The sequence below is a fragment of the Dasypus novemcinctus genome, chromosome 6 (genome assembly GCF_030445035.2).
Source record: "Dasypus novemcinctus isolate mDasNov1 chromosome 6, mDasNov1.1.hap2, whole genome shotgun sequence".
Lineage (NCBI taxonomy): Eukaryota > Metazoa > Chordata > Mammalia > Cingulata > Dasypodidae > Dasypus > Dasypus novemcinctus.
In genome coordinates this window covers 135,223,871-135,234,672 of record NC_080678.1, presented here as the reverse complement: position 1 = coordinate 135,234,672, position 10,802 = coordinate 135,223,871, and the positions used below count along the sequence as shown (strand labels likewise).

The following is a 10,802-nucleotide window of genomic DNA, read 5'->3' as shown; positions in this document are numbered from 1 at the left end:
ACCACAATGATGGAAGAGTTTGCTGATGTGGTAGAGGTGGTGTGGGTGGAGGGGGTGGTATACGGGGACCTCATATTTTTTTAATGTAATATTTAAAAGAAAATAAAGAAAAAAATAAGCAACACTGTAAAAATAAAGTATTATAAAGAAAAGAAATATAAAATAGACCAAAAAACCTAACAAAAAGAGTTGTGCTTTAAAATTCCTCCACCATGATTTTAAATAGTTTATTTTTTTTTCTTTTCATTATCTGTTGTTATTTTTACTTTGTGTATTTGAAGACTGTGTGCATACATATTTAGGTTCATTAAATCTTCTTGGTTGACTGGCCAATTTATCTCTATGCTGCAACCTTGTCTGTATCTAATAATCTTTCCTTGCAGTCTATTTTGTCAGAAATTAGTATATTACAACAGCTTTTTTATTATTTATGCAATATATACATTGCATCTTTTCAACCATTTTGAATCCTTTAAAATTTGTCTATAAGTGCATAAAATTATTTTTATTCATACTAAGAAATGTTTGCTTTTCAATCAGATTATTTACTCCATTTACTTGCAATAAAATTATTGATATATTGAATTTACGTTTTCCATATCAACATTTGCTTTCTATTTGTTTGGACTATTTTATGATCTTTTCCTCTTCTTTATTGCCTTCTTTGGGGCTGATTAAGTACTTTCAATTATTGTATCCCCGACCTCCCCTTTATCTTGTTTATTATTATTATTTTCCTGGTTATGTCAATAATTATAAAATACTTCCTTAATTTATTGGACTCTGTATTGTTTTCTTTTGATCAATTTCTGAACAATGAATGCACCTTTAAGGCCACAAGCCCTGTTCTTCCTGTCTTTGTGTGATTATTGTTGTGTGTTTTAACTCATTGGCATTTTTGCTTTCCACAGTCAATATTCATTTAGACTTGTCTACATATTTGTCTTTTCTTCCTTCAGTCTTTGTCCCACCTGCAACTCTGAGCTGCTACCTGGGATAATTTTTTGGTGATCCTGCTGTTGACAAATTCTCTTAGTTATTCCTTCTCTAAAATCTCTCTGTTCTGCCTGGATACAGCAGTCAAGCTTGGCAGTGATTGCGGTGTTTGAAACACTCCACTGCATCACTGACGTAGTGTACACGCAGCTGTCAGTCTTCTTTCTTTTTTGCTCTTTGAGGGTAATTGGCTTTTCTTCTCTCACTTCTTTCAGGACTTTCTTTTTTTCTTTAGTTTTCATCAGCTTTACTCTGTGTTCGTTAATGTATTTCTTTCAAATTTATCCTGCTTGTTCTTAATCCTTAAACTTTTGGCTTTTGAGTTTTCATCTATTTAAGAACATTCTCGACTTTTATTTCTTCACATATGCTCTGTTTTTCTCTCTCTCCTTTGTCTGGGTCTCCAGTTACACACACCCTGGTCTTTCCCCAATTTCCACACATCTGTGGTTCTTTCCTTTACTGTCTGCCTCTCTCTGTGCTTCAGTTGATCTCCTTTTTTCCATGCTGTCATTTACTCACTATCTCTTCAGCTGTTTATAATTTGCTTTAAAAGCCATCCATTATGTCACTTTAGAATTTCTAGAATTTTTCATAGTTTCCAGTTCTCTGATAAAATGCTCAAGAATGCTATATAAGTCCCTGCACATATAACCAATATTCTTCTTCACATACCTGGTTATTTGATTGGTTGCAGGACTCCATGGAGACTGTAAGGGGATTTTGAGGCTCCGAGAGAACATTCTTTCCCTCAGGGTGGGCTCACTTTGCCTCTAGTAGGTGGATCTCTTAGGAGATCACAAACCAACGAGATTGAGTCAGCTCGACTCAGTGATCCAGTCCCTGGAGACTGGTTTATTTCCAGTATCTTTTCTTTTGGTATGTGGCATGCCAGAATCCCATCTACAGCCTGGACTGATCTCCAAAGGCCCTCTTCCTTGATGGGCTCCAGACCCCATGACAAGAAAGTTCCTCTCCGCTCCTCAGAGAGGACTTTCCGAGTCAGCTGTTGCTGGAAGGCAAACTTGTCCCAACCCCCTGGCCTGCCCTCCTCTCCAAGACCCAACCTGTAAATCTTTGATGCTAATGGGCCTCTCGAAATCATCAATTATCTTTTTAGTTATGTGTGCCTCTTTTACCAAAATTAGAATAGCTTATGGATGTAAAACACAAACAAATAAGCAAACAAACAAACACCAAGCTCTTCCCATTTTAACACCTAGCAATATGGGATAAGGGGAACCTCCATCCACCGTAGATGAGGCCTCCATTTGCATATCCCAACATCTCCAACACAGTGAGAATTAAGAAGAACATCCAGCCACATTCCATATGACCCTGGAAAAGATGAAGAGTAGAAAGCATAGCTGGAAGCAAAGCAGCTAGTTTCTTAACACATTTTATTGTTATTCACCTTTAATTGTTTGCTTTGTTGACTCCCTTTTAATTCACTAGTCAGAGGGTATAAAAGAAGGTTATATAAAACTGGTATATAAACCTGCTGGCAATAGAGTGGAAAAAAGACCTCACATGAGATTGGTGATTAGCTGTGCATTTTGATGTTCCGTGTTGCATCTGCATCAAGCCTTCCCACAGCATATCTTGAATGTGGAAAACTGGTCATTTATGATAGTGCTCCTGATAAAAGCATGAAAATGAAATGCATGATGCACACACACATTCTCCTACACTGCAAAGTCAGCTAACAGAAAAAGGATCTCTAGAGGAAAAGCAAGCCCATTTCTGTGGAATGTGTCGATTTTGGAGATGTCTCTCCATGAGCATGCATCTGCTTAGAGTGAGCTTCCCACTTCTAAAGTTTCTCCTCATTCTGGCCCAAGCACAATATATAGCTTAAAAATGGTCATAATTTTTGCTCAAGCTTTGTAAGTTTACTTTTGTATCCTTTAAAAATGCACACTATTATACTGACTTCTTTATTCTTTAGAGTATAAATTACCTCTGTGGTTGCAAAATTGGTGGAACAATCTGATTATTTCCCCCATTTTATTTAACTTTCTTAGCTTTATATGTACATGCTGCAAGAGAGATAAGTAGAAAATGAAAAAAAAAAAGATTTGGAAGGTTTCAATTCACTATTACATCCATGGAAAAGTTTTGGGTTGATGGACAAATCATCTCACCTCCCCAAAATTACTTCAGAATGCTGAAAGTGAGAAAGAGAATATATAAATTCAAGGCCACATGGTGTCTTAGTAAGGGAGGGGCTGGCTAGCTATGAACCTGTCCCAGTGATGATAGGAAAGGTATTTTATTATTATTACTACTCTTAAATCACAACTTCCCTATTTAAAAAGGAGTAGATTCAATTAAATTCAAAATGTGAAAATCAGTTGTGGCCACTTGTCAATTAAAATTGATTGCATAACTTGTAAACTACTAAATAACTACTAAATTTTAAACACTGGAAAGGAGATGGTCCAGATGTCAAGTGCTGTGGGGAGGGCCATGTTCAGGGCAAAGAACATCTCCCTGAGAAGAGAAGAGTTAAAATGCACCTAAAGCATAAGGACGGCAAGGCGGACCTGCCAGCAGCAAAGAGGGGCTGGTGGGAAAAGTGAAGTGGGAATGCCTGTGGGGGGGCATTTGAATGAGGCTTGGCAGCTGGGCACCCACATAGAGTTGGGGTTAAATGCCTGTGAATGCACCCAGATCTATGTGACATTCAATGAAAACTATCCACTATTACAAAAGATGAGTAAACTGATGGACATGGTGGCAGAGTAGCATTAGCTGGTAACATTAGAGAATCATGTGAGGTGGGATGCACTCAGAAAACCAATATGATCCTCAGTGATCTGAAAACTGTAAGAATCTTCAATATGTAAAAAAACAAAATAACAGTTTATGTTTGTGATAATGTTATTGGACATATTCCTTTTTTTTTTTTTTTTTTTTTTGAGGTACCAGGGATTGAACCCAGGACCTTGTACAGGAGCTCAACCACTGAGCTACATCTGCTCACCAGTGAGAGTTGGTTGCTTCATTTGTTTGTTTGTTTTTAGGGGGTACCAGAGATTGAACCCAGGATCTCATCCATGGGAAGTAGGTGCTCAACCACTTGAGCTACATCCACTCCCTTGTACATAATTCTTATGCCCCATTTAGAAATTAAACTGTGAATTGAAAGCTAACTTAAAAATGTCATTGCAATCTGCTAATCTAATAAATCCAGTGTTTACTGTTCACAGAATAACTGTCTTATTTTAATTGTTTTTTGTTTATTGTTTTCTACATTGATTATGTTAAAGATAATTAAGAGAGAACGTTTCTGATAAATCTAACTTTGCCATTTGGCCAAAGCAATGATAACCAATCCCCAAGCTCTAAATTAAACATGACAAAATCCCAAGTTCTTTAGTCAGGTACAGGGTTTAAAGATTTAAAAAGAAACAAAAGCAACTCATTTCTCAGCTCAAACCTTTTACTGATGACTGTGCTATTGAACCTTTTGTTTTCATGGATCTGTGGTTTACTGTTGCAAACAAATTCCAGAGAAAAGCAACTTGGAATTTTTGTTTCCCCAAAAGAACTTTGCTCATAATAGATTTCTCTACATATGTGTAGCTAATAATGAGGGTGCTGATAATTGCATCTACATCTGGAGTTTTTCCTTGTACGATATGAGCTTTAATTTTCTGCAGGAAAATTGGATTTTAGACAATATTCCAATCTGAGTTCCTCATGAGTGTTATAAGCCTAATGCAAAACTCTTGAAACTGAGTTAATTTATCTAGAAATTAAACAGCCAGATTAATTCAGAGTTATATTCATTGGTTTTTAATGAGAATAATAAAAGGGAGCTATTAATATTCAGTATTAACAGTTTCATTTGAGAAATTAAAAAGATAGAGTATTGCCAAGTAAGAGGGGAAAACTTAATGTAGAATTAGAGCAGATTTGGTAAAATAACATTTAAAAGTAAAAAAAAAAGATGTTATCAAATCTTTAGAAAGTAAAGTGTTTTTACATAAATTCTTATTTAACTAATTTGTAATGGACAAAAAAGTGAATTATTTGCCTTTCAAATAATTGGTCACCGCCTACCTCCAGGGGCGGGGGTAGCCGGCACTTGCCAAGGTAAGAAACTCCAGGCAGAGCCCAAGGACTTGCAGATGTGGGAGGCACTTTGCAGCTGGAGTCATCGCGTGCTGTAGGATTAGGTCTTCAAGAGCAAGGACCTAAATAGACCCGCAAACCACAAAGCAGGGAAAATGCGCGTCGGGCGCACGCAGAGCCGGCACGCCATCGCGCCTCATTCCGCCGCACCTGCAGAGAAGGACCTGGCTCGGCTCCAGGGTAGAAACACACCTGCTGGAGACCCTGGGCGCTGCGGAGGACCCAGCCTCGGATTGCGCGTGCGGGAAGGAAGGAGCCCGCCAGGGCGCCCTGGGGGCCTGGGGAGCGACCCGAGCCCGGTCCGGGGCGGCTGCGCGCGGCGACTGGCGAGAGGCGCCTCCTTCCCGAAAGGCCAAACTGCTGCAGCCTTGGAGCTTTGCGTTCTCAGAACCTAACAGTGGAGTCCGGGCAAAAACAAGCAAGACAAAGTACTTAAGGGGACCTGAAACTGCACCTGGCCCTCACCTGCCCCAGGGGGTTGTGGGTGCAGCGGGGGCCACCAAGGATCCCCAGACAGCTGTGGGATCTGCCCCCTCGGCCCCGCAGCTGCCCTAGGAGCGAATGCGCTTGGGAGGCTCCTCACTGAAGCTTCTGGGCAGAAGGGCGTGAGAAGACGGTTCGAGACCCTCGGCGGCCCGTCCCGCCCGCCGTCCTGAGGCGCGGCTGCTGCGCGGACATGAGGACCGTGGGGCCCCCGGGATCCCCCTGGGCCTCCGCGGTTGCAGGCTTTAGGGCGTCGGCCAGGGCCAGACCAGAGCCTGGGGGCGCGCCTGCCTTGGCTTGTCGGCGGCTGTGGTCCCTGACGTGCAGTCGAGCTTTCTCCTCGGACCTCGGTGAGCGCGGCGCGCCCCAGCTCCTTCCCGGGCTCAGCCCGCTGCTCAAGGGACCCAGCCAGAGAAAGCGACCTTGGCTCAGGGTGTCCTGGTGGCCAGGAGCCCCGCCAGGCAGCCGGAGAAGAGTCCAGCGGGCACCCACAGCTGAAGCCGGATTTGTGGACGAAGCACAGGACCGGTCGGCTGCGTTGCCCTCTCTGCTCCACTGCAGGCAATGACGAGGCTGGGCGAGGGGCGAGCGTCCTGAGTCCTGCAGTGGAGCCCGGAGCAGGGGCGGGCCGCGGGCACCAGAGCAAGCCGGGCGCCTGGCTTCTAGCCTGCCCTTCTCCCAGGCCCTGTGGCTCACGTGGATTCGCCCTGAGAACAGGTGTGGGAAGCCGCTGTGCCGAGGGGCCCTCTGCAAAGTGATGGGAGCCGGGGCCTCATCTTCTGGAACCTCCTCTACTCAGTAAGCCTCTCCCCAGGACACTTCCACTGGCAGGTCAGATCCCATAGTGATGGATGTAGGAGGACCGAATATCTGAAAGTAACTTGTTTCTCTCCCTGTTGCTAGGATACAAAGAAAAGAATTGTATGTAAATCAGAAGGTACTGAAATGCAAAGCTCTCTTTGTGCCAAATTCCACTTTTGGTGGTCAAGAATATGCTGTTGAAGCAATGAAGTATGAAAAACAGCTTCAACCAGTTGTCTGGACTTGTGCAGAAGCAGCCCCTTGCTGTCCTCACTTCAACTTGCCTAATTAACGTAGTAAAATTCCCACCCAGGGGTGGAGTTATCCGCCCCTTTCTTGATCATGCAATATATGTGCAAGCGTGATTTCCTGAATATACTAATTGTACAATTATATAACCAGCTACGGGTATTCATCCATATGACTAATGCATAATCAAAGCAAATGCTTAGTAGTAACTTGGGTATTTAATCAAGAGTGAAACTGCAGCACAGGGAGTCGGGTCTGAGTCACTTTAGATTGGCCGTGGCTCCTTACCTCTGCAGACACAATTAATGAGTTTACCTAATTCTTGTGTTGAAGTTTTCTCCATGCCATCTCTGGTTATCCATAAAGGCCCTGCTTTGAGGCCTAACGATAGGACCCTGGTATCTTCTTAGAAATCCCACTTTCAAATAAAAAGAAAATACAAGAACAAGGTTCCTAAGGACAATCATCAATGTCCAGGGCCTGGCCAATGTTGCCTCTTCCTTCCGTGGGCACCGCCCCTGTCCTCTGGGGATCCTTGCTGCTCCACTAGAGATGTAGCAGGACTCCCCAGGTGGGAATTCAATATTCTTTCCTTCATGGTGTGGGTCTCCTCCCACCAGGACAAAGTCCCATGGCCCCTTGACTATATTCATATGCCTTAGAGGTAAGTCCAGGGTGCACCCCTCCCCACAGATCCCCCATCACCAACACCCCACACCAGTGATCCTCCCCTGCCACAGTTGTAACCCTTCTACAATCCAAAATATCTGCCAAAACAAAGCCAAAAATAAATATATAAAAATAATAAGAAAACAAAATAATAAAAAATAACAAAATAAAAAAATATGATTTTAAACAAATTTCATTGAGTCTTTCATCACTGTAAGACCTGTAATCTTTTATGTACAGTGTTCGTTTCTTCTGTATGTTACCCCAGGGTCCTGTTTTTTTTCTTTATCTTCAAAGAAGCTTTAGATTACATAAAAGTCACAAAGAAAATATAGGGGATTCCCATATACCCAGCCCCCTCACCCTCCCCATTCTCTCCTATTAATAACATTTTACATGTGTATGGTACATTTGTTACAATTGTACAATTATTCAAGCATTGCTACTAACCATGGTCAATGGTTTACATTATGGTTTACATTTTGTACCATACACTTTTACAGATTTTGACAAAGTTTTAAAGGGCCTGTATCTGTCATTGCAAGATCATGCATAAAAATTCCAATGCTGTAAAAATGCCCTATGTTTCATCCATTCTAGTCTTAGCCTAGTATTATATATTGTCTAAGAGTCACCTCTTGAAAGCCTCCTTGTTGCTCAAACTTGGCCTCTATCTAAGCCAAACTCAGCATATAAATGAACTACCTTACCCCCTTCATGGGACATAACTCCCAGGGATGAGCCATCCTGGTACCAAGGGATTATTACCAACTGCCCCTTGCTGTCCTCACTTCAACTTACTTAATTAACATAGTAAATTCCCACCCAGGGGTGGAGTTATCTGCCCCTTTCTTGATCATGCAATATATGTGCAAGCGTGATTTGGATGCATTTCCATGCATTTGGAAAAAGACCTTGACCAAAAGGGGGACATATTAAGTACAAATGAGTTTTTGTGGCTAAGAGATGTCAAAGTGAGCCAGAAGGTCCTTTTAGAGGTTATGTTCATGCATGTCTCAGCAGGATCTCATTGACTGCCACAGTAAATGGTGCCACAAATGGTGGAGCTCCTGAGGCTCTACAGACATCTAGACACTATAGGCAGGGCAGACAATCTCAAGAATTTGGCACCTTGTCATTGGGCCTTACTTTGAAATATATGCTCCCCAATGTAACACAATTAGACTCCTTTATAAATTCCCTACACATGGCTCTTCTGCCCCCTTTATTTGAACATATAACTAGCAATATGCTCATTAAATATGTGTCCCAGAGACTTAAATCTACAGTTGTTCATATGCCAGTTGATCCCTGAATCTCAGTGGAGTTGAAACACCTACTCTCCGGTTCATTGGGCTCACCCAGGACAACTAACAAAAGAATGATAATGGACAATGCCCATTCCCAAAAACAGAGAGCATTTACAACTGCAAGCAAGAGAGTTCCATCCATCTGCTCTGTGGGATCTAAGCCCCTCTCAATCAGTAACAGAGTGGGCATCACCACTCCTAAATCCTCAAGATTGAGGAATGAACAAACATAAGGGGGAATGCAACTATGGACTAAAGCAGACATTATTATTCTAGCAATGGAAGAACTTGTAACATTGATATAAAGGCAGTGGCCACCAGAGGTTCTGAGAGGAGGGAGAGGGAAGAATAGTTGTAACATGAGGCTTTTTTGGGGCATCAGAATTGTCCTGTATGACATTGCAATGACAGATAAAAGCCATATATATTTTGTCAAAACCTATAAAATTGTGCAAAGTGTAAATTATAATGGTTTACATTATAGTAAACCATGGTTAGTAGCAGTGCTTCAATATGTATTTATCAATTATAACAAGGGTACCTCACTAATAAAAGGTATTGTTAATGTGGGAAAGTGTGGGAGGGGAGGGGTTGGAATATATGAAATCCCCTATATTTTAGATATAACATTTATGTAATCTAAAGCTTGTAAATTTTTTTATTCAAAAAAAAACTAACTAAAGAGCAAACATCTTTTGGACAAGCTCTAAGACTTGGTAGAAAACTGGCCAACATTTTCAGCAGCACGGTTTCAGTAACGGGCTTTTTTCCATTCCAACTCTTGAAGAAAAAGCATTTACAAACGCAGCCTCTTCACTGCCCTGTAACAGCCTAAGAGACCCCAGTTGCTTAACTGGGGGCTTTTCACTGGTGTTTTCCATCACTTCCTCTCTGATGCCCCCCTGGAGGCCACACTGACACACGGAGAGACAGACCCCAAGACCCTCAAGGGGCAAGGAATGCTGACTCTGAAATCCTTCCCATGCCCAGGGCTCTGCAAGCACAGGGCAGCTCTTACCAGGTGTTCCTGCTGTTTCTGTTGGCTTCACCTTCTTGTCTTGTGTTGCCTTGATTTAAGGCTTTATTTTCCTTGTTGGGTGTATTTTTCTTTTTCTCTTGTGGTGTGGGGTTTATACTTTCTATGCCTTTCCTTCTACTGGTTATTCTAAACATCTAAAGCATAACAAATACATCTTTCAAAAACAAGACTTAGTAATTGTCAGCATATGCCCTCTTCCATTCCCCATGACTTACCAAGTTGAAGCAATCTAGTGTTTTTAACTCCACAATATTTCAAAAATATTATGCTATAGAAAACATGTAAGTTTTGGTGGCTTCACTGCTTCTTTCTTTCCCTTCAGTCCATTACCTCATCTTTCTCTGAAGTGTGTCCTGCCAGGAGGGCCTTTGCTTCCCCTCCTGAATTCTGTTTCCTGAGGTTAGGGATCGGGATAGACATCTATTTCTCGGCTTTTTCAGTTGTTTTAAAAATTGTTTATTGGTTTCTAGCATCTATTAGCACACACAAGGCAATTTCCATGCCTGACCTTCTGGTTCTTGTTCTTTATGGAATCCTTTCCTCTGCTTGGTTTCCTTCCTCTGCTTTCTGTTTCTTCTCACCAGTTCTCCCAGTGGAGCAGGGCTCTTAACTCTTTCTGTTCCATGGACTCCTTTACCTGTCAGTGAACAGTACGAAAGGGCCCCTTACCAAGTCCACACTATACTGTGTATCATTTAATAAATATGTCACACCCACACCAACACATTCCCACAAGAATAATGTTTTCTTCTATTTCAGTTCAAGCTCATGGTCCCCTGGTTAAGAACCTGAGGGCATGGAGAGGGAAGAAGAGGAGCGATATGGGGGCAATTTCAGGACTTGGAGTTGTCCGGAACAATATCACAGGGACAGACGCTGGACATTATATTTCCTGCCATAACCCACTGAATGGACTGGGGGAAAATGTAAACTACAATGTAAACTATAGTCCATGCTGTGCAGCAGTGCTCCAAAATGTACTCATCAAATGCAATGAATGTGCCACACTAATGAAAGAGGTTGTTGATGAGGCAGGAGTGGGGTGGGGTGTGGGGTGTATGGGAACCTTTTATATTTTTTAATGTAACATTTTGAATGATCTATGTATCTTTAAA

General features: G+C 42.0%; 1 long non-coding RNA gene across 1 annotated transcript; it reads right to left on the bottom strand.

Moving 5' to 3' along the window:
• Positions 1–4,781: 4,781 nt before the first annotated feature.
• Positions 4,782–6,698, bottom strand: LOC139439132 (uncharacterized). Its single transcript, XR_011648966.1, has 2 exons — positions 5,329–6,698; positions 4,782–5,198 (listed from the first exon to the last, which is right to left on the bottom strand). It is a non-coding gene; the product is annotated as an uncharacterized lncRNA (long non-coding RNA).
• Positions 6,699–10,802: the final 4,104 nt, after the last annotated feature.